General features: G+C 40.7%; 1 protein-coding gene across 1 annotated transcript in view; it reads right to left on the bottom strand.

Moving 5' to 3' along the window:
• OPCML (opioid binding protein/cell adhesion molecule like) overlaps positions 1-25,419 on the bottom strand; it is a 1,111,876-nt gene that overhangs the window by 852,363 nt on the left and 234,094 nt on the right. The gene's annotated exons all lie outside the window — the stretch shown is intronic.

Here is a 25,419-nt window from a genome sequence, read left to right as displayed (position 1 = left end):
GAAGTCAGAAAACTTCACAAATGAAGATAGATGATGAATACAGATTTCAAGAGACGGGCTGACTGAGAGACAGAAAGAATGAATTTGAACATAGTAAAGTAGGAGAATGTGGGAGGGTTAGCATTAGAAAAGATGTAAGCCTGACTTTCAAAGATATTCTTGCGGCTCTCATTGCAAATCCTGTTTTTAGGGTAGAGGGGTCTCCCTCGTATCTCCTGCCATCTCTGCTCACCCCTCTCCCAAGTTTTCATGCAGCCTGTATCTGTCTGCAATGTATTCTCCCACAGCTTTCCAAGTTATGTCTATTTTTTAAGGTTAAGGCTGCCCCAAGTTCAAGTGACTCCTGTTCCTCGTACACGCAGTACTGGTCATGCCACTCATGTGGCACTGAGTTGTGCACGCTTTCAGCTGTGGTCTCTACTTTCTTGCATGTGTGCTTTCAGTGGTACTATGAAAACATCAAGGATGGGGGGTGGGGTGGGGGGGCAGAATAGTGGCTTCAAAGATATCAGGTCCTATTCCCTGGAATTTGTAAATATCACTCCATATAAAATGTGATTAAATTGAGGATTTTGAGATGGAGCAATTATCTTGGATTATCTTCTTGAGCCTTAACTGCCCTCACAAATTTCCAGGCAAGAGAGAAGCAGAGGAGATTTCATGAAGATGAAAGACAAGGAGGTTGTGTGACCGTAGAGGCAGAGCTTAGGGTGTTGCAGCCACAAGCCCAGAAAGGCCAGCAGTCACAGAAGCTGGAAGAGGCCAGAAATAGAACTTCCCTGTGGTCTCTGAGAGTCTGTGGTCTCCCCCCACAGGGGTCTTGACCCACTAGTACTGATCTTGGAATCCCGACCTCTGGAACTGTAAGGGAATACATTTCTGTTACTTCAAGCTTGGAGTAGTTTAATATTTAATATTTCAAGATTGGAAGACCGTATCCAATCAAAAGACAATGCAAGACTTTGTTGCACCAAATTACATGCTATGGACTATAAGCGCCGGAAACATCAGGAGAGGGGACAAATCCATTGTGAGCTAAGATGATTATTAACAGCTTCCTTAAGAGATGTGCTCTGAGCTAGAGAGTGAGCATAGTACAGGATTCATATCGGTATTAAAAGGGGCAGGATGGGAAAAGGTGCAAGGTTAATCCAGGTGAACAGTATATGATAGGAATATCCATGTCATGTGAAAGGGCATATTCCATGTCACCTTTGCCTTATTTAGTATTAACTGCTAAATTTGGTTTAAATCCCACAAAACTTAGAGCTCCTTATTCTCTAGCCCTTGGGCTCTTATGAAAATTTCAACTTGAATTTAAATACTTGTGAACCAAGTTGATTAGAAGAGATTCACACAAGTTAAAGGGATATAATGTTACACATTGGGGTACAGCAATGAAAATTTATTTAAATAAATTTAATTAGGGAAGTATACCCAAAGCTCTTCCTCTCTCTAATACTACAGAACTATAAGCAGCTTAAAAAATGATTAGATAATCTGGCATTGTACTAGAATTTCCAGCTCTTCCTTTGAATGAAAGAAGTGTTTGGATGTTAATTACTGTTCAAGAAACCTAAACACTGGATGACCTGCTCTGATCTTGGTTTAAAAATTCACAAGTAAATAAGTATTTGAAAGGAAGGAAGGAAGGAAGGAAAGAAGGAAGGGAGGGAGGAGAGAGAGAAAGAAGGAAAGAAAGGAAGAAAGAACCCAAGTGTAAATACACTGACGTCTGTTTTTGGATAATGAAGTTGGAACAAAATAGGGAAAATGTGAGGCCCTCCAGTGCACAGGAAGGACAATTAAGAAACAGAAATGGAAGTTGGCATAAGGGGAAAGTGGCACTTGGAAAGTATTTAAGCATGTAGAACCAATTTTGTTACCAGGAGGCAATCATACATATGGCAGCAGAAGAGAAAACTAACAAAAATGCGCCTCATCACATAGTCTCCACCTACAACTACCTACTGTATCACAGAATGCAAATGGCAAGCTGGAGGGTTTCATGATTGCTGATTGCTGAGTCTGTTACTCATTGCAGTTGGTCTGTTGGTTCTTCAGTGTTTCCCTACATTATAGCTAGTGTTTCATTATATAATAGCTAGTGTTAAATTACATAATGGCTAGAAAGTCTAGCAAGAAAACAATGAACACCTGGATTCGATTAATAGCTTGCACCCTAATGGATATTTAAATCCTGTGTTGGGTTGAATGAGACTTTTAGAAGATATGCTACAATTTTTGTTCTGTGATTGACCTTGATCGGTTATTGATATCATGTTATCCATAAGCTGATATTGGTCATTTAAAATCTAGTATAAATTTATCAGCCAGAGAGCAGATGAAACATGGGGGAGAGGAGAACTCTAGAAAGTATGCAGAATCAAAAATAGGAAGAGGACACTGTTGAGTAGAACAGAAGTTGCAGAATAGGGTCGCCAAAGGGCAAACTGCTTACAGCAAGCTTCTTTGTGCTACCCACAGGATCAAAATGAGCATCTGAAGACTGAAAACTTTATTGCTATTACCCTGGTTCTTGGATGTGGATGTGGACTTTAATAATTACCAGAACGGGTTAGGTTTACGTATAAAATTTCTAACCAATACATATGATAAATCTGAGTACTATCCTTTTTATTTTACAGAACTCTTTGAAAATTGGAGATGTTCACCTGAGAAAGCACAGCATGCTGGATGGTTCAGTCCACAAGTGAGGTATGATTCTGCAGCCCCCAGATATAACATAGATGGACTCATAAGAGCAGTAAATATCTGTTGTGAAATGGAGCTCACGTTTACTCTAATATAACCCCTTAGTCATGAAGGTAACAAGTAGAGGAGGACAAAATACCTCAATAATAACCAGTGGCACTTATGGAACTTGGATTTCTGCCGTTATCTTTGGAAGAATACCAAAGACCTGACAAGCCACCAAATTAATGAAATAAAGTCAGCAACCAGTAGACACTATGTTGAACACTTCACAACAGACCACGAAGTGGGGAGTGGTATGTTTCCATTTTCCAGATGCAGGAGCAATGCCCAGAGAGAATATATAATTCTGTTTCAGAACTTGCACTTGGGCTGCAGAACCATTCACTTAGCCATTGAATGCCAAGGCTTTCTTGAAAACAAATGTGTGAACATAGGGGATTCTTCAAACATGTGGGCTGAGATAAGGAAAGGTTGCATTGAATCCCTGAATTGGATGGTGATTGACAAAGAGCCACAAATGTTGCCATGGTGAGTGGATGTCTAACTTCCTGAAGCATAGACCTTTACCATCACTTAATTCCTTCCACATCAGAAACACCTCTAAACTTTTCCTACTAAAAATGAATCTCAAATTATATAATGGGAAATTCATAGGAAAATGGGGTTATTTATGGCAATTCGCTTTATAACCATTTTGTGAACTTTGTCTTATGTGTAAAGAAACCCACCTAAAGCAAGATATGGGCTACGAATTGACAAAGAGGCCCCGCCTCAAGGCCCTGTAGCTCAGGTCGAGTCGGCCACCTCTGCACCCCGCAGCTTTTCACACAGAGAGTCATAGCAGAGTCTACTTCCTAGCTCAGGTCACCTGTATCACAATTATTCTCTCTTTCCCCTGTCCCTGTGGAAGGGGAGTAATCTCCTTCCTCCTGATACATATCTCACAGAAGTATTGTGAGGATTAAATAAGGTAAGAGACAGGACGCAGAATGCACAGTGACTGTCTTAGGAGGCTAGTTACCATTATATTGTTGTCCAGACCTATGGGCTCCCCCCCACACCCCCTCCAAGGAGGACCACAAGAACACGAGGATGCCAACTTTTGAGGAGGATGACTGTCTCAGGAATACTTTCACTGCATCTGGAAATATGTTAAGCCCTGTGTGGATGGAAGAGACTTCCCTTCTGCTAAAAAGCAGGGAACTCAGAAACAACAGAAAGTATAGGAGTCTGACGGTGAGAATCATGTCCATGTCCTGAATATGAATATGCAGTTATTTTTAATTAAATCCATCGTGTGAAGGGGTTGTTTCTTAAGGCCATGCTTATTATTCTTCCTAATCTCCCCTCTGAGGCCAAATTTCACTACTCTCGGCAGTGGATTTCCCAATGTATAGATTTGCTGCGTGGTCTTGCTCCACCCCACATAGGATACAGGTGTCTGACTCTCCAGTTCCCTGAATAATTAATACCCGTGCATGTTGTAGGACATGCTGGGAACTCCTGCTACAGGCGTTCTCCTTGGAGCAGCAGTCCATTTCTGTTGATCATAGCAGTTCATCTTAGAATTACATGAACTGGAGCCAAAATCAATGGCAACCTGATTTACAGCAGCTCTTACCAACAGCTTGTGGAAATTAGAAATAAATACAGGGTCAAACAATGTGCCAGTAATTTGACATTGGTAAATATGGCTTATTTAGAAGTCTTAAATAATAAGGACCTTCGCATCTCCATTTCAACAGAAAGAGCATCAAGGCATTGCCTGAAGAGCCTTTTAGAGCTGAAAAGGCGCTTTAAAGTGTTTCACATTATAAGTATTTTCAACTCTCTTAAATATTGTAATAGAATGGGATTGGCAGCAGAATACTGTAACCATTCACAGCCTTGACTGGCACACATAGCAAAAGAATGACCCATAGGGGACTGCGCTTGCTCCTGAAAGCTTGTCTGCATTAGTTTTGCAGGGTGTGTTATAAGTTAATGAAACAGGCGTCTGTATATCCAAGTATACTAGGCAAGCTAAAAGTACCACCACAAAGTAACTTAGAAGCTTTGTGGATCTAAATGAAATAGAAAAAAATGCCAGATATTTAAAACAATGACAAGTTCAGAACTAAACGTAAGAAAATGACAGTGTTGCTTGAGCATGAATGACGATTTGATCCCATTAGTCCAAAGTTAATTTGCCCTCATTTTACAAGGGAACACTCCTGTCGAGAATTGCTATGTGATGTGAGTTTTGAGTATACAGAACAGCTTAACGGAGGCAGTAGTGATCTGTAGTCCCCAGTTTCTGTGAACATTTTACAACAGTTTTTATTAACATACAATAGCAAAATGGAACTATTGCATAATTGCAGGAAAATATGATACAATGAAATGTGATAACAGGCCTTCCAGGGGTGATGCAGTCCATTTTACCTCCTACCAGTTCAATTAAATGATGAAAGGGAAAGTCATTCTATGATGTGACCCAGGTCCATGATCCACATTCCATCGGTTTCTCCTGAGAGTTACCGTAATTTTTTTCTACTACCAACTGATTCTGTGTCTTCATGTTTTATCTGTAATAGCAATACAGACAACCGGACAACTGGTAGTCCTATAATTGGAAACTGGTCAAATTCAGGGCAGTTGCCCGGTTAGTGGATAACTCCTCAGCACTTGAACAATAGATAAGCTGGGATATCCTTAACAGCCGTCTGTGACTTGGTGATGAGGCAGACTTGAAGTTGGGGGCAGTTGGTCAGGGTCACCTGGTAGCCACAGCTCTCCGCTCCTCTATCTCACACCGCCACCCTTTACCTCCTCCAACTTGGAATTTCATGAGTAAAGCATCCCATAGCATCTCTAAGTCCATTTTGAAGATAAAAATAAATGAGCATCAGAGGCAGAAAAAATAAGACACATAATGTTAGTTAATGCTAGGGAAAGTTAGTAATATGCAAAAAGCAAAGAGAAGAAAGGGGTGTGAGAGATCATCACATCCAACTCCTGGGTTTTTTATTGGAAAAGCATGAGATTCAAGGAAATGAAATGGCATGATCAAGATTATATAGCCAAGACTAGACTAAAACTTTCCACTTTGATTTCTATGTCCTTCTGCTACCTTACATTGCAAAGTCTCTTCTACACAGTATATATGTACGTAACATATATATAAATGCATAGCCAGGGAAAAGACTACAATAGGCAGTTTGTTTCTCAGGGAATCACTTGTTCATTTCTGAGCACTGATTTTGCATGCCCACACACCTAGGGTGAATGCTTTGTTGTCCTCCCTGATTCGGGTCAAATGTCACTTCTTCCGACCTTCCATCCTAACCCTGTCTGAGGAAAGGAGCATGGTGTAAGCTCTATAGCACCCACTTTGGTTTCAAGTGCAGTTAGCAAGTGGCAAACTGGGACTGAGCCCAGGTCTGCACCCCTGATGGTGCTACATTCAGAGTGACCAGGAGGCTGGAACTGCTGGCCTACAGTAGACACTCAACCAATCATATTTCTTATTTTTCTTCTGTCCAAGCTCCCTTTTCTATATTACATCCTAGGCAAAATATCATGGACATATTGCTCTCAGAGCATTTTTATTGGACAAAAGACTTTATACATTTTTTAAAAATCAATGAACATTATGTGAAATTCCAAATTGGGTTCAGTACAAGAAGCTGGAGAACTAATAACCAGTGATGAGATAAGAGCCATATTGGGAAGCACTTTATATGCAATACCAAAAATCTGAGCTTTTATCTTATGGGCTAAAGGGAGATATTGGAGAATTTTAAGCAGCAGAGTAATATAATCTGATTTTTATTTTAGCTAAATCTATCTGACTGGCATGTGAAAAAATGGATCGGATGTGGAAAATAGTCACTAGAAACTCCAGTTTCAGATGTCTAGCCACAGAAAAATGAGGAAGGCTTAATTTAGACAGAAGGCTATGAGATGAACAAAAATGAAGAAACTATGCCCAAACATTGTACCATAGTTTGTTTGCTTTTTTGTTTTGTTTTCTTTTTGTTTTTTTATTTTCTTAAAGTGGGATAAATTAGAAATTTTGAAACAATTTATTTGCATGTTAGGGTTAATGGGGGAGACTAGAATAAACCTTGTCATGCTAACTAACTTCAGAGGTATCAACATGGACTCATGGATTTTTAAGTATATTTACAGATATATATGTCTATATAGCTACCCAAGGCCTACCCATAAAGTATGCATCCATATAACATGAAAAATAGAGATATTTATTGAAGAGATATGAGATATAAGACACATTGTGCATAAAACAGTGACGCCTCCGTCCCCTTCAAAGTAGGCATGTTGGGAACTCACACAGTTTCCCGTGTCTCTTCCACTGTTTAAAACACTCTGAAAAATACTTTATTGGGATCAGCATCAGCTTCCCCATCATGTTTTCCTGAATCTCATTGACAGTCTGAAATCTCTTCCCTTTTAAAGGTGGTTTTAGTTTTGGGAAAAGTCTGAAGTCTCAGGATGCCAAATATGGGCTATGGGAGCATTGAGTCATCTCAGTGAGCTGATGTTTCACCAGAAACCTCTGCATGAGACCTGATGCATGAACAGGCACATTGTCATGATGAAGCTGCCAAGCACCAGTTGCCAATAGGCGTGGCCATTTTCATAGTATTGTATCTCTCAATCAACAAAGAACATTGAAGTTGTACTCTTTATTAACTATTTGGCCTGGAGGAGTGTACTCATGATGGACAACACCTTCTCAATCAAAAACACAGTTAACATGGTCTTTATCTTATGGCAACTTTGACATGCCTTCTCCAGGCATGGAGAAACAAGCAACTTCCATTGCACCATCCATGAAAGCCTTTTGAATCATCCCAATAGTTTCCACAGAGAAATAATCAAATCAAGCTTAATGCATAATCTGATACAGATTCCTTGCTCTACTTGCTCAATTATTTTGAATATGTTGGCCACACAGTACACATGCTCACTCAACGGCATCTACTGCTCCCACTGACTAATAGAGTGAAGTCATCATTGTTCACACATGCTCATCCAAGTCTACTTTTCTCAGCTGCTGGGGTACACTGATGCCATGTAAACCATTCTCATTATATTAATAATAGCTGGACTTTTTCCAGACAGACTTTGTGTGTATCTATCTCTCAATGTCTCTAGAAAGAGAGAGAGAGAGAGAGATGTTGGGAACCACCCTGCCTGGTTTCAGAAACTGTTACCTCCCATAGTTAAGGCTGAGTGAAGAGACCTTGGGACCATAAGCCACTGAGGAGATAGAACTTATCCTCCCAGCCAGGGCATACAGCCTCTGCCCCCTTCACTTCTCCCTGCTAGGCCCCTAGAGGATTGCTGGTTAGCCGATGACAGGTAAGATTCCTCAAGGGAGGGATGGTTGTAAAGGGGCCATAAGGGAAGGACTTGGAGGACTACAGAAAAAGAGGGTGATGGACCCTCACCCCATGGATTTGACATAGCCTGAGTCCTCATTCTATCTTTAAGAAGTCTCCTAATCTCTTGGCTGCTCCCATCCCCTACCTGACTTAAGTCTGAAATAATGACAAAGGTGGGTGTGACCCTGTGCTGGAAAGGGCAGATTTCTAGGGCAATCAGGCTTAAGAAAAGAATGCATAAAATTCTATGAAACCTGCTTTGCTAAGAATACCCTAAATTTAAATGATAAAGGTCCAACCATAAAATGAGTTAGTTTCCCAAAGTTTTATGGCCCTTTGGCTATCTGACTCTGACTCAGAATAAGCCCTCATAGTTCTTTGAATGTTATCTTTTGTTTGATCATTACCACCTGACAATGATTGATGAGCTTTACCCCTATTCCTATGCAAATTAACCTAATAAAAGCCCAATAACAGGCTAAAGGCCCTTCTGCTTTGAGAGATTGGCTACCTTTCCTCCCCAAGCAGATCATGTCTTGGTAAACTTATTCTCATCTGTGACAGGCAGGGGGGCTCTGCTGTACAAAGCTCTCCCATAGGTAGGTAGGTAGGTAGGTAGGTAGGTAGATAGATAGATAGATAGATAGAGTGAGCTGTACTTATTTGTGAGTTCATATACATTCCTATATTTCCTAGGCCTGACTACTAGGAGGGACTAGATACAGTCACCCAACAGTAGCAACAAGTACACCTAGTACTAAGACCTTAGTTTATAAATTTAAAAAATTTTAATTTTTCTCCAATAAAAAAAATTATAGGGCTCCTTAGAGAACTGCTAGAGATCAGAGTGGGGAAAAGAAAAATAAAATAGGAGTCTGTAGCATTTTCTGGCACCAGAAAGAAAGAAAGTGTTTAAAAAGAGACAGGAGTATGTGTCCATATTAGAAGTCATAGGGGACAATGTGAAAGGGCTACCAATGACTAAAGTTGGAACAACCTGAGAAATGAAATAAATAACAAAGATTAAAATGAATAGTCACAGTCACATATCGATATCAATAAATAACTAAATGCAGGCAAATTGGAGGAGGAGACCACTGTTCCTTTCAGAAAAATTCCAGTTTTTAAAAATTTACACAAAAAATGAGAAAAAGAAAGTCATCAGTAGCAGCCTATAGTAATACTTTCTTCCACGAGAACCATCAATTGATGTTAAACTTAATGGACAAAATTTTAAGGAGAAAGGGGGTATGTTTCTCCCTCCGAATATTTACAAAGTGAAAACAATTCACTTAACAGTGTAGATTTCTGGCAGGTACCACCTTCCTCTCCAGGGACAATATCGCTGGAATGTGACTCATGTCGGTATCGTCTACCTGCTGACACCGTGAACTCTGGGCAGCAGACACTTTGTGTGGCATCTTTCCCAGTGATGCGTAATTGTATGTTAATTATGAGGAAGCATCAGTAAAACCTAATTTGTGGGAAATTGTACAAAATCATGAAGAGCGTTTTTTGAAGGTGTCAAGGTTACAAAAGACAAAGAAGCACTGAGTAACTGTCACAGAATAGAGCATACTATGAAAGACATGACAGCCAAAGGCAACACAGGATCCTGGAACAGAAAAACGACATTGCTGGAAAAACTGGTAAAATCTGAATATGTTTTGGGTATTAGGTAACAGGATCACCCAAAGTTAATGTTTTAATAATGGTCCTATGATTTTAGAGGATGTTGACATGAGGGAAAACCAGGTGAAGGGTATTTGGGACCCTTTTAAAGTTCTAAGTCTAAATTTAATTCAAAAAGTCAAGTTAAGCAAAACTGTAGACAGTAGAACAGGAAACGTATAGAAGAAGGGCAGCTGGATCTACAAGACCATTAATACGGGAGATGGAGAGGTCAGGAGAAGGCCAACTCAGGGATGAGTGACGTTTGCCAATGCAGGAAATCAGGTGAGGGCTGGGTCTGGCGGGGGAGCAGCAATGAGGACGTTATTTTAGCATGTGCTGCATTTGAGGTGATTCCAGGACATCCAGATGGACACGCAAATTAGGCAGTTTGATGAATGTGTCTAGAGTCTAAGAGAAAGAGATGAATTGGAAATATAAATTCTGAAGTAGTCAGCATCCGGAAGTTTGTAAGAGGCATGAGAATGGATAGAATTGTAGAGAAAAAGCATGAATGATAAAAAAAAAAGGAAATTCAAATTTAACTCTTGTTCCCATTAACCTTATTTTACAAATTTTTGTGGAACAGGGGATATGTCTTATTCATTTCTGTGTTCTCACTACTTAGTAGTGTGGCTGGCAAATAACATGTGCCTGCAAATGTGTATTGAACATATGTTTGCATAAATGAATGGAAGAAAAATGAATCCCTCTGCTTGAAGACCAGGATTACATAGACATTTAAATCTCACTTCAAACATATTTCATTCTGTGATTTCATCATCTCTGTCTCTCGGGTTTTATTTGGAAGGCATTTCCCCCCAGGTTAAAGTTTTATGTAATTGATACCTGAAGACAAATTATACATAATGGTATGATATCAAGTTATATCTGATCTCTTTATTCCCCTAACACTTCCAAGAGAATGGTAAAACATTCAAATAAACATCCTTAGATTTTTTTTAACTCAGAAAATGCTTTGCTTAGGGTTCCATACTCTGCCACCCAGCGTTGTCCAGAACAAAAAGGAGCTCATGTCATTCCTACCTTTCTTGCTGAGTGTTCAAGAGTCATGCTTCCCTGAGGAGACAGTTTCCAGCCAGGCTCCAGGTGGACAGGGTCAACCCACATCAAATGAGAACCCTCAACCTGAGCTCCAGGCTCACACAGGAAGAACCTCTCCCATCCTCCAGACCTGTCAGTGCCAAGTTCCTGCCCTGCTCTGCCCACTATGTTCACTCGGTGCGTGTTATGCAAATATCCTGCTGACATAGTTTGCTTTGTTCCAGAAAACAGTAAAATAAATGATATTTTAAAAGACAAGTGTCTGCTGGAATCCCCACAGCATTGCATTATTTGAGAAAATAGAGCTTACCTGAATATTTTAGGCTTCACAATTGCCAGGCAGATGGCAGGCAGCAATATAAAAGGTATTACAAAGTTCCAACTCCTTCTGCGTGTCATTTAGTAGAATATTGTGCTTAAAGTGCTGTTCTGTCACCTTCCCCCTTTCAGCTTTATTTTCTCATGCTCACATTTTAAGAAAAAAAAGATTATTTTGAAGTATTGCTGTGGATTATTAATTGATAATCTTTGCACTTACTGGAATTTTCCTCACAGCTCTTCCAGGGGAAGACATGGGGAAGGAAGTGTGGTTCCCTGGGAGGGAGAGATGCAACACCAGAGGAAAGGAGGAAGGGCACATTTCAGTTCTTTTGTGGTATAATATAGTGCTTTTCCTTCAGTGTGTGGGAGCCACAGAGAATCTGGCCCAGACTTTCTGAAGGTTTTAAGCAAGAACACTGCCTGTTGGTGGTGGGGTCTTAGGATTCTGAAAGCAAAAGGCCCAGCCAGTCTCAGAAAGTAAATTCAGGGATAGTGCATGAAATGTTTGGAGCAAACACAGCTATAGGAGAGGGAAGAAGACAGGGCATGATTTTGTGGTTTGTTTCTTTTACAGTGTGATTCAAAGGTGTCCATAAAGAGACATTTCCAGTTGCTAAGACAAGATTTGAGATGTAGCCTGACAGCAGATAGGCAGGTCAAAACCATGAGACTGGGGTCTAGTGTCTGGGAGCAACAGTTCTGCCAGTTCTGTCCAGTGTCTGGGAGCAACTGGGCCAGTTACTGGCCCAGTTCTGGAGCAACCAGGGCATTAGAGAAATTATTCAGGCACAGACACATTGCAATGGTAGAAGTGAGGGTGGTATTACAGCTGAACAGTTGTGAGAGGAACATCACAGTGCTCCTCCACCACGAACTGGGCAGGAGTTTGAGCAGTAGTGGCCCAGGAGTAGCCATGACGTGACATGCACCTCTCAGTGCGGTGGGTCCATTAAATCCCTGCCACAGAACCTGCACTGTGCTTAGGACCTGACCTGGCAAAGTGGCTTCTGTCCAAAGTGATAAAGACAGAAAGTTCAAGAGTACGTACATATATTACATTATATCATAACATATCACATCATATCATATTATATCTTATCATATATTATTAGATTGTATTGTAGGAGAGAGCTATCCCAGGGAGATTCATACACTAAACTCTATACACTATTTTACTCTGTAAAATAGAGGTTGAGAATGTATTTATATCTAAATTATTTTCAAAATATTTTATGGCAAATACATTTAAGTAATAACTATATCTTGCCAATGAGGTACACTGAATTAATCACAATAGAAACAACATCCCCCAAAGCACACCCGCCACCACCACCAATGACAAAAAACAAAACACCCCATCGAAAGAGTCATTTTCACAGAGATTCTCTGATCTCTCTCTTCTCCTCCATTCCACCCAATCTGTGTATCCTCACCAGCTCTATCTGAGCAGAGAGAATGAAATAATGGAAAATGATCTAGAGCCCTGAATAAGCTGTTTAAATTAGTTCCAAGGCATGGGTAATTGTCTAACTCTTACCTTTGCCTAGCCTATGTAAACACAGATTTAAATGATTGATCAAAGATAGAATAGTCTCAAAATGATCAAAAGAAAATTAGACAAAGTGCAGAAAAATTATATTATCTCAGGTTTGGAGGAAAATAAAGCATTTTAAACTGCAGCCCAGGCTTTTTTCTCCCCTTTACAATCTGCAAACAGGTCACTACTTGCTTCGGTAGAGAATAAAGAGACATAAAAACAAAACAAACAAAAAAACTTAAAATAATGACAATGCAAAACTCTAAATCCATTTTATTGCTCTACCACATAATAAAAGTCCCATTAAAGGTCATTAAAAATATTTGAGCCTCAATGTTCTCATCAACAAAGTCAGAAGACAACCAAATATCTCAACCAAATAGGCCTATGGTGATGATAAAAAGGTACTATGCATACTGTGTCCCCAGGACAAGTTTAACGGTGACATGAATGAATAAAATAATAAGCGAATGAATGAATGAATGATCAGACATATGGCTACAGCCACTGAATGATTTCTATACATGAATATCATAAGCCTCTACTACCATCTATCTTTATAGTATTTATTACTATCTAATATTACATGACATATTTCTTTATTTGAGTGCTACCTGCCTTCTCTACTAAAATATGTCTCCTGGGAACCAAGTTTGTCTTATTTATTTCCATATACCCAGTAACCAGAAAACAATGCTATCACTTAGCAGAAATTTAGTAATTATGTGTTGAATGAATGAGTTAATGAATGAATGAACAAGGCAGGCAAGTTTTGAATCTACACCTGCCTGATTCCCAAGCCTATGCCTGTAATGACTAAGGTCTGCTAACTCTTTATGAATGAGTAAACTCTAAAATTAATGGGAGTCAGTTTTCACTTAACACTTTGTGAGTGGGCAGAATTTTGGTGGGCAGAATGTCCCCAAACATGTCCACATCCTAATTCCCAGAACATGTGCATGCATTTATTTACATGACAAAACTGATTTTGTAGACATGATTAAGTTAAGGATGGAAATATGGAGAGATTATCCTGGATTCTCCACTGTGCCCAGTTTATTCATAGGCAGAGAAGCATTCTCAGCTGTGGTCAGAGAAATCCATGTGAGACTGAGGTGGGGCCAGAGAGATGAAGGATGTTGCTGTGAAACTGGAGGAAGGGACCATGAGCCAAGGAATGCCAGTGACCTCTGGAAGCTGGAGAAGACAGGGAAATGGATTCTCTTCTGGAACTCGGGAAAGGAACACAGTCCCACCAACTCCCTGATTCTAGCCAAGTGACCCCCATGTCAGGTGTCTGACCTCCAGCACTGTAAGATAACTTGCGTTGAGTTGTTTTAAGCCTCTGAATTTGTAGTGCTGCATTGCAACACTGATAGAAAACTGACATCATTTTGAAGAAGTCCACTGCTCACCTGCTGCCAGTATGCGACTTTAGCCTTCATAAGAAACTTCCACTCACAATTTTCAAAAATTAATTGCATTCAATAAACTGTCTTCTAAACAGCTGCCTACTTTGGGCCAAAATTGGGCAACTCAAGCCCTGGCTGGTGTAGCTCAGTGGATTGAGCATGGGCCTGCGAACCAGAGGATCGCAGTTCGATTCCCAATCAGGGCACATGCCTGGGTTGCAGGCCAGTTCCCGGCAGGGGACACACGATACATTGTGTGTCCTCGGCAGAGGCAACCATACATTGATATTTCTCTCCCTCTCTCCTTCCCTTCCCCTCTAAAGATAAATAAATAAAATATTAAAAAAATTGGGCAACTCAAAATTTGAAACTAACCATAAATTTCTTTTTTATGTGCTTACAAGAAATTTCTTTTACATATGGTTATAAGAGAACCTTTAAATTTCAATTGATTTTTTTTGCCAGAAATATGAGCTGGCCTCCACACATTATTCATTAAAAAGTGAATAGCACTATATATCTGGAGCAAAAACCTTCCTCTGTTACTGCTTTACGTGTGCCTTTCACAGGAAGAAAAAAAAAACCTTCGTGTTGCTACCATCTCACCTGATGTCCGCAGCTTCCCTTGCCTGTGAGTTATAGCAGCCTTGTTAGTCAAGGGTGCTGAGGGCATGTGGCTTTTTCGGCAGCCACCGGCTTGGCAGTCTGTACCACAGACCACCCCGCCCTCTCCCCCACTGGCGGCTGTGATGCTAATTCCCTCCGAGTCCTCAGCTCCAAGTAATGGACATCAGCTGCAGAAATTAACAGGCATTAGTTTGTGACTAAGGACGGCAGACGGGGCTGCAATTTTACCTTCTATTCCTCAGACAATGTTGGTTGTCATGCTGTAATCTCGACAATCAGTGTAATGGATGAACATTTCATCTGAAATATTTGCTAAACATGATAGAACCTTGGAAACCACACCTCAGTAGGTGTATTTGTGCACATGTATATGCGTGTTTGAAGAGACACCCTGTGCATTGTCAGGGTGCATGGTCAGTAGAATTAGAAACTAAACCAAATAAAAGCCAGCTATCAAATAAGGTCAAATGAGGAAACTTGCAAGTTCATTAAAAATAAATTAGATGCCTATCTCCATTTTCTATGACCACTTTACTTACTAATTTTTTAACCTTAAAAAATAAAGGTTTCAAACAGGTCCAGAAAAGCCATGCATCTACCTTTGTTCTTTCAAAATATGAAACTTAGTGTCTGCGTTGTCTCCAAAGTGGAATCTAATGGCAATAAAAGTCAATTGGCCCAGTCGGCATTGGAGATATTACTCTTACGACATTATATTAACTTGAATGGTACTGAACTCATTAGCTTGTAAAATAGCTGAGACCACTGAAAGGACCCTCATTTTTGGAATGGACACACCGGCACATATGTCATTGACGCTTGGGCAAAGCCCCCACCAACACTGAACTAGAAAACATCTTTCTTTCCAAAGTCACCCCAAAGTGAAATTCTTGTCTGAGGCCTTTGCCAGAGCAGACATTTTCACACCATTTCCTCTTTCTCCTTTCCTTTCTCCACATTATAAGCAGCCAGAGAATCAGCGCCTTCGTCACCAGTGAACTAATCCAACAAGTCTTCACTGAATTTCCACTGTGTGGCAGGTACAGTCCCAGGTTTCAGGGACGTAGCAGGAACAAAATATTCACAATGTCTTGCTTTTGTTTGAGCCCTCATTTAAGAGTGGTTACTGATGAGCAAAGTACTATAATGTTCCAGAAAAGCAACACATGCTAAGTGGGAAAGTTCAGCAATGGAGGGTGTTGGTGATTGGAAGTATGGGGAGGAAAAATTGATTGTAGGGGACAACAGTTTAGACTAAGTATATGGGGCAGGGACATGTGTCACGTGTTGGGTGCTTGGAGAGACAAGGGAAGCCCAAGGAGGCCGGAATGGAGAGGAAGCACAGAGGGAAGGGACGTGGTCAGAAAGGCCACAAGGGCCAGTCTAAGTGGGTGGTGAGGACCTCAAGCAGGGGCAAGCGACAGAATCACAGAAAGAATACTTTCTGTGACAGAGTCAGAGAAGGGCGTCAGCCCTTCTTATTTTTGTCATGGGATAACTGAATAGCAATTAGAAACCGTGTTTTATGATATTTAACCCTTGATCTTAAATAGCCAGTTTTTTGTTGTCATTTATGTTAATGCATGGGTATATGATATAGCTAACTATATGCATATGTATTGCATATGTGAGAATATTCAATATGGATAAAACAGAAAGTATTAACTAAATTATTATTATTTTATCACCAAGCTCTATGTAAATGTTTTTTCAATATTCAATGGCTATTGAATACACTACTATATTTAATTAAAACTAAAATGTTATTATTATAAATATGCTAGTAGTTTATGATCCTCTGAGAAAGAAAAAATACAAATAATCTACATGCTATCAAAGACATCACAGTTTCAGAGATGTTTTAAAACTTGAAATCTTGCACATTATAAAACATGATGAAATGCCATGCATTCACCCCTCTCCTGACTTACAAAATGCGTAAATTCTGACTTATTTTGATGCACTATTTTTGCAAACTTTGTTAACCTTGACTCAAGCAAGCGATTGCATTTGTGAGTTCTTTACTTTGGACCTGCTTGCTGAGATACAAAAAGCTTTTATTCTGGGGCACTGCTCACTCACCATTGTCTTTATTATTATAAGCAGAAGTAGTAATCATCACAGCAGCAGTGGATCCAGAAATGAGTAGCATAGCGACAGCATCTGGAGTATCTGTTGAGCGTAGGCTGATGTGTTACAGCCCTTTGGCCTCTACCTGACCATGCTTCACGTTGACAACAGTCAGCTGTCTGTACCTGCACTGTTATCTTTGTTGTACATATACCCACAGCAGTACCTTCCAGCAAGATATCCAAATTTTGCTTTATAATCTTCTCTTGTGAGTGCATGCATAAGTATGTCAGTGTTAGTTGTTAGCTTAAAATTGTAAGCCTATGATTATATCAGACAGTTTTGTAACTTTCTGTTATAATAACAATTGCTAATGTCCATTGCATGTCTATTATCAGGCTTACTTCTAAGTATTTCATGTCCATTCGAACTTTGGAAGTACCCTATAAAGGAGACTTCATTATTGTTATTATTCCCATTTACAGATGAAACTGAAGCACAGGCAGGTAGGATTATTTCTCAATGGACAAAGTCTCAGGGAAACAGTACACATGTCATGGGGGTCATCAGTTCCACAATGTCCATCAGGAGCTTCACTCTAGCTGTCTTAGGAGAGCCACTGTTGCAGAAGAGCATATGCACACCCACTCTGTTTGGCCACCCAAGTGATCGCAGTCAGGAGCGCGACCACATTTGTTACACCAGCTCCATCTCATGCCTAAAAGAACACAAGACTAGACAGCTGAGCTCAGTCTGACATAGATGTTCAAACTTGCTTTGCTCTCAGCCTCAGTGATTGCATCGGTCTAAGGCGCTTGAGACTTCCGTGCTTCAAACCCGATCATTTTAACCTAGAACAGTAATCAGATTCTGTCCTTTCTGGTGCCTTCATTTTAAAATTCCTGGCACATGATGTTGACAAATCAAGACATTCAAGCAGCACAGCCTCCTTACGCACACAAGTGAGAGGCATGTGAATGGAAAATCAGGCTTCCTTTCTCCCCAGCACCACACCAGCACTGACCGCACATGGTACAGTGTACAAGCCACCCAGGTGTTCTGACCCCTCTCTTAAAAACAGTGAGAGGCTACTTTTGAGCTCCTGACAAGGTTCAAATTTTTTCTTTGCTCAGAAGCACTTGAAATTTATTGCACTTAGTGGCAACCCTACTGTGATCTCCCAAAAGGGAAGGTTACCCATGAATTAAAATATCACCAGCCCTGGCTGGGTAGCTCCGTTGGTTAGAGTGCCATCCTCACATGCCAAGTTTACAGGTTCTATCCCAGTCAGGGAACATCCAGGAATCTACCAATGAATGCATAAATAAGTAGAACAACAAATTGATGCCTCTCTCTCTCCTCTCTTCTCTCCCTCCTCCCCCCCTTCCCCCTCCCTCTTTTTCTATTCTCTCTTTAAATATATATATATATAAATCACCAGCAACCAGCATCACTCCAACACTTATTTTCTGGATCCTCTAATCACCTAGAGAAAGGAAAGAAAAAGGAAGAGAGAGAGAGAGAGAGAGAGAGAAGGAAGGAAGGAAGGAAGGAGAAAGAAAAAGAGAAGGAAGAAAGACAAAATAGAAGGAAGGGAGGAAGGAAGGAAGGAAGGGAGGGAGGGAGGGAGGGAGGGAGGGAGGGAGGGAGGGAGGGAGGAAAGAACAAAGAAAATCGTTCAGTTTTCCTTTTACTCCTGAGTCTGGTCTGCCACATTCTCTAGTCATCTAAGTTGGAGCTTCCCTGAGTGTTAATACCATTATCCAGCAAGTTAAAATAAAGGTGCACACAAAGAAACACCAAAATGGCAGTGCCACCAGGGTGCCCAGCCTAGGACCTGAAGTGTCCTTACGAGCATCCACAGCTAGATGCTTGTAGGGACAGTTCTGGAGGAAAAACTAAGACCAAAGGGCCTGTGACTTCTCTGTGCTGACAAAAGTCTTCTGCCAAGTCTATTTCATTCAGTAGTTCAGAGAAAATTTCATTTTCTGAAATTTCCAAAATGTTTGAATGAGGCTGGAGGGGAACAACATTCTTTTACATTCAGGGCTATCCAGGAAATGCCCCGGAGAAACTGGTTTTTAATCAGCTTTGTCCTAGGCTCTCAGCAGATGCCAGCGTGGGCAGCCCCTGTCCCTGTCACAGAGCACAGCTCAGGGGTATGTTGCTCACCACCTATGTTCACATTCCACCTGGTTACTTTAGGCGTGTTTAGCACTGTAGAAATCTACTTTCCCCTGACGTGCACCGAGACTCATCAAATGACACAATTCATTTTTAACCACTTGACCAATTACATGTAAATGTGATTGATAAAGACAAATCTTAAAAAAGAGAACTTTGACTTTCATTTTTTCTCCCCCTCCTCCTTTTTCCCACCTCCCCATCCTGTTCCTTCTCTTTCCTCCTCCTCCACCTTCTTTGTAATACCAGCAGTCTTTTTTGATCCCTTGGACCTGAAGTCAGGTTGATGGAACTGGGTCAAAGTCCCAATTTTGCCACTCATTCTATATGAGACTTTTTTAGACATTCTCTAATGACCTACTCCTTACACATAAAATGGGAATACTAACCGGACCTAGCTCAGAGTTTCTGGTTCTAGTTAAATAATTGGTATGGAGCAAGCATCAGAGTGCCTACAGCATACAATAAACATCCAGTAAATGTTTTTTCTTGCCATCATTTCCTCCTTCATAAATTAAAAAGTAATGTATTTTTACCAATTCCAGAAGCTCACTATATATATATTATGTATAAATATGTATTTGTTTGTTTGTGGACTATGTATTAAATATTTTAAAATAAAACTTCTTAAAAGTATGCTTTTCTCTGGAAAATAACCAGCTAACTTTGCCAGTGTGTAAGTAAGCAGCACAGGTCACCCCACAATTTAGAATTGGGCGCTGTCTCTGGTCCTGCACCACCTCTTCTTTCTCCCAGGGCTGCTGCTTCATGAAAAGTCTGCGAAAGGAACCATGTTCCAGGGCCCTCAGTCTGCCCAGATACGCAGAACACAAGGACTGCTGCACCAGGCTGGTGCAGCATGTGGGAGGAGGAAATACTTTGTAAAGCACAAACCACGTGGTTCATGCATTCTTCTGCCCATTCCCTAATGACTCTCTGGCTCCTGCAATAAAGGTACAGCGCTGCCAGAGGGGAAGGTGCCACCGGCTGCTGCCTCCATCAGAAGCTCCTTAAGTGCTGCATCTCCAGAGGAAAGGCAGCTTCAAAGCCTTAACTTCCCCTTAGATTTTAAGAAACTGTACAAAAGAGCATTGATTTTTTTATTCATAGTTGGTTTGGGTGGTATATTCAAAAGGTAGATTGTATCAGACTGTCGGCACCTATGAGGCTGGAGAGCAGGTCCGCTTGTGTGTATGTGTGTGTATGTGTGTGCATAAGAGATTATGTGAGTGCACGCATTTGTGCCTGTGGTCTTAAATATTTCTTCTATTTATAGTTTGGTAGGATCTGGCCTCTGAGAGCACTGAAAAGATGTTTTCACAGGGCAAGCTACCCTGGACAAGGGCTCCCCACTGTAGTTTTGGGCACATCAAAAGCATGAAATCGGGCTTCTCACCACTGTTTCCTGTGCAGCAAGCACCCACTCGCCCCATTACTCCCTATTATTGAAGAGTAACTACTGACTCTAATTTAGTGAAAATGTGTATTGATAGATATATGTACAGAGTACCAGGCAGTTAACAAGAACTCAGACTTTTGTCCACAAATTCAGGGCAGTGGCTACTCTGGAAAATACCTGCACATCTATCTCAAACACGTGAGTAGACGTGAATGTTTCTGATCACTGCATTTGAGTGAAAAAGCCAAGGAGGGCGGTATGCATAAACCACGTTGTCTTCAAAAGTGCAGCAGCAAAAGGCAGACTTCTGATGAAAATATTCAAAATTATGCATGATATTTTGTATTAACACATACCATCAATTTTTATTCATTTGCATGAAAGGGAGCTGCTAGTTTTAAACAATAAAAGATAAAGAGACAATATTTTGAGATTGTTTAAAGGGGGCTGTTGGGTATATTCGTCCACTTATGGGTGCTTTGTCCAGACCAATCAGAATCAGTTTTCATTTTCTAAACAGCAACTGACTAATGGTAATTGGGCAGAGAATGCAGATGAGTATCGGAGAACTCAGTTTGAGATTTAAAATCTGTTGTAGTTGGATTACAGAGATACACATGCACATAAACTTACAAATACATAATACCCATATTGGTATATCATGATGCTTTTCAGCAGTATTTTGTTTCAATCAGGTTATGCAAAAAAAAATCACCCAGGGATCTTTTTCAAACACAGATGCTTAGGTCTCAGCATCCAAATAATCTGATTCAATAAAACTGCACTGGGTCCCATGGAATTGTGTTGTTTTAAGGTAAATCGTACCACTCCATTCTGTTATGCCCGGGTTGAGCTGCCACATCAATAATCAGATCTGTTTTCAAGGTCAGCTGTGTAAGCACTTGAGAAGAGTCCTCATTCAGCCGTTCTCCAGACCTGTTGGTCGCGCCATGGCAGTGCTAACGCAACTGCTAATGCCAACAGTACCGGAATGGTCTGCACCTACGCACTTTCCTCATCCAACCTATCACCCAGTGTCCCTGGCTCCACATCCAAAACACTGCTGAGACATGACCACATTTCCTTTACTTCACTGCCACCAATTTGGTCCAAGCTGTCATCTCTCCACCTGCTCTCTGCTTTGTTCCTGGAGATGGGCTCAGTGACAGACACATAATACCCACTCAACAAATATTTATTGAAGGAATAAACGATTGAGCAATTCTAAGTGGTGTGTTTTTTAACAACTACTTGCACAAGACCTGGCATGTACAAATTAAATTAATATTAATAGATATTGAAGAAATAGAAGGTTGCTAATATGCCCAATTTTAGGGCATGTGGCATGGGTTGAACTCAATAGGAGGCATGAGAAAGATAGCACATTAGGTGCCCTGAGCACAGAGAGACATGTGGTCCAAGTCCCCCCAACCTCCTGTTTCGCTCCTACTGACAACCAAGCAGCTGGGGAAATACATGTGCCAGAGCTACACCAGTTTCACAGACCACGCAGGGGTATCTGGTGGCAAAATATCAATTATCACATCCTCATCTGAGAAACAGAAGATTGGATTTCTGGAGGGTCTCCATGGCCTACTTGCATCCTATTCAAATCGAATGCTCACTCCAAACACCCTTGCTCCTCGCAAAGGCAAAGGTGATGGAATCACAGCATGAAATAAAACAAATCTGAACGTAAACGGAAAGATAATATGGTTTGAACTGAAAAGTCAGACACTGCACTAATAAGGGTCTCAAAATCACATGCACCCAAAAGGCACCCCAAGAAAAGTTACCGTTATAACCAGTAACAAGAAAATGCTCTCCTGCACAACTTCCAAGCTTGTGAGGCAGAGATACATATAGAGATAGTGGGGGAAAGTAAAAGTGAAGACAAAGGTGAAAGACCTGAGGGGCCACTGAGGGGTGGTGCCAGAATGGTGGACAGTGGTCCAACCTTCCCACGTCCCCCAAACTTCTCCTCCTCCACCCACCCAACCAGGGACACGAATTTTAAGCCAAACTGGCTTAGATCTCTCCAATTCAGTTAAAATGTTTATTGTTTGTTGTCCAAGATTCCAAACACTCAGAAGGGAGCTTATTTGTTCTCTCAAGTTCTTCATTCCCCCGGTGGGGTCTTGGGAGAGTGCTTTGAACTGAGAAAGAGCCCTGGCAGTAATTAAACACCAAAGGCCTCCCAGCACCTGCCTGCGCCTTTGCTTGGCAGCCACTCTGGCTGAGCAGAAGGGAGATTTGATTTTAATCACACAGATTTCATATTTTATTTTGCTCATTAAAATTCCTGATAAGGATTTACTTCAGCATTTTGTGACTCTCCCTGAATATTTGAAAAGGATGTTTTTTTTTCTTTTTTTTTTCTTGCAAATGTTGTTTGATCCCTGCCTATAGTCTGAAGAGATTGCCTCCATATTGCTCAAATCCAAGGTGTGAGCCATTTCTGGGAAAATCGAGAGGAAAATAAAATAAAGAAGTTAAGAAGTCAGGGATGCATGACACCACTATAATTACTGTCATGCTGCCTCTGCTCAGTCAAAGTGAAAAAATTAATTATCTAAGAAGAAAGGGCTGGAATCAAGATGAAGACAAACTTTCCTGTGTAAAGTTATTTAGAACATCTAAGACAATAAGAAATGTGAGGCCGGTAGAAAGCACTACTGCACGGGAAGGGGGAAGAGTCACTTCCAGAAAGAGCTGCTCACCAGTCTGCTGGGGCACAGCTCCCTGCTGCCGGCCTTATTCCCCCGAGACTTGTAGTGTTGAAATGTCACCAGCCAGGCTCAAACTAGAATAAAGCCGGCGTGACTTTATCCTTCAACAGGGCGATAAATGCTGACTTTATCTTGCCCATAAAAAAATCAAATTATAGTTCAGATATATATTTAGAAATATGTATATTTACAAATTTGTGTATATATAATGTTCAATATATACAGAATTATATCTGTAGTATTATAGATATATAGAAAAGTATAAGTATTACAGATATATATATATTCTATGTAAAGTATTATATATACTCTCCATCTATACCCCTACATATTCTAGAATTTTTTCTGTATCTATATTAAGATCTACAAGTATTATACTCTACTTTCCCAATACTTGAAACCTTGCATGTGTCCTCTTCCTCAGGACTGTCCCCCAGGAGAGCCAGGGCCACCCTGGACGGAGAGAGGCTTTGAGCCTGGGTGGTGGAGTGCTGGGGGGGTTGAGCCAGAGGCCCCGAGACTCACTGGCTGTATCAGTCTCCAGTATGAAAATACCAGATATAGAAAAACACATTTATACTACGTATTGCTTCGTATGTACTGTGTTCTGATGGGAAATGCTGAACATTCTGAGTTGGCATAAATATACACCAAAACATCCTTTTTATTTTTGCCCTCTGTGTTCAACCATCAGAATTAGATGGCTAACTTGCATTGTTTTGGACTGATCATTCCCACCTAATTTTTAAAAAGCCAATTCTGCTAAAACACGTATGAATGTAATTACAGCAGGCCCTTGAATAACGTGGCTTTGTTCAATGCCGCTTCATTACAGTGTCAAGAAAAATATTAATGATCCCAGCTTGGGGCTGCCATCTGAGTAGAGTTTCCACGTTCTCTGCATGCCTACATGGGTTTTCTCGGGGCACTTGGTTTCCTCCCCCATTCCGGACAGGTGAGCGAGAGGTGACCTGGAGTGTCTACATTGGCCCCCAGTCTGAGTGTGTGCATGCGTGTGTGAGTGCGTGTTCCTTCGAGGAAGGGCGCCCTGTCCAGGGTGGGCCCAGCCTTGCACTCTGAGAGCCAGGAGAGGCTCTGCCATCTATGAGCCTAAACTGGGATAAGCATGCTAGAAAAAAAAATTATGCTACTTGTTTTTAGAAAATTTTCTTAAATATATATACCTATATATTTATTTCAACATTGAATATTTGAAGTGCTTTGGATCTTTATTTAGAAGTTTGGTAATGTTTGTGACTGACCAAAAGCAAAAACGAGTTTCCAAGAATCTATCAATTGCTTTAAGTGAGGACCCTGATTTTCGTTAACCTGTTAACTTGAACTAGCTAGCAAAGACAATTTACCTGTTATCTTTTTACTCCAGCAAAATTCCATTCCCACTGAAGTAATTTTAACACCAATCAAAATGCAGAAAAAAAGGATCATTCTATACAGACTCTACATTTCTACTTTTAGTATACTAGAATATATGTGTATTTATATATAACTTTAATTATCTTTATCATTAATAAGTGGTAGTGAGGCTTTTAACGTGTCTCAGGAGCCCATGGCCCAAGACTGGGAAACTTGATCAAGTTACTCTAGGGAACAGAGAAGATTCCTCACCACAAGATGTGGCATCTTTTGCATGCTCAAAGTGCTGATATGGAAGAAAAGGAGGAATTACAGAGTGAGAAAGGCATGTCCTTAACCGACCTCCACAGAACTCATCTGGGAAGAAAGTGGGTCTCTTTCTGCCAGCACGGCAGACGTCTGTTTTGTACTCTATATTTTTCTATTTTTTAGTCTTTTGTGTGCTTCGGCTGTTTCTTAAAGAACAAAATCTTGTCCAGAACAATGGAATGCAGGCCCTGCTTTTCTTTGAAGCTCACGCGCTCCCACTTCCGGCAATCTCTTTACTTAGGAGCAAATTCCCCTTCATTAAAATTAAGCCTCATTTCTTGCTCCTCTTTTCCTGTTTTCCTCAGCAAAACTGAGTGTAATCTGAACCTGTTTTTCATGCTGCTTTATTTTCTTATCACTTCATAAGTAAATCATTTTGTCCCCTCCAAAAACAATCAAGGTACTGTATTCTACCTGCTTTTGCCCCACCTTTGTATGGTGAACAGGAAGAGAAGACAGTGTGTATGTGGCCAAGAGGGAGGGTGGAAATTGTTTTGCTTTACTAATTCCAAGATACATACTAGAAGGGTCCATTTCGTATATTTTGTATGAGGTTTTTGCCTGGACTCTGGGATTAGCGGTTATGCTTTAATTTATACTCACTACATGG

Source organism: Sturnira hondurensis, unplaced genomic scaffold (assembly GCF_014824575.4).
Source record: "Sturnira hondurensis isolate 20B ecotype Veracruz unplaced genomic scaffold, ASM1482457v3 Scaffold0024152, whole genome shotgun sequence".
NCBI classification, from domain to species: Eukaryota; Metazoa; Chordata; class Mammalia; order Chiroptera; family Phyllostomidae; genus Sturnira; species Sturnira hondurensis.
Note: the sequence above shows the minus strand (reverse complement) of the source record. Positions and strands in the feature narration are given on the sequence as shown.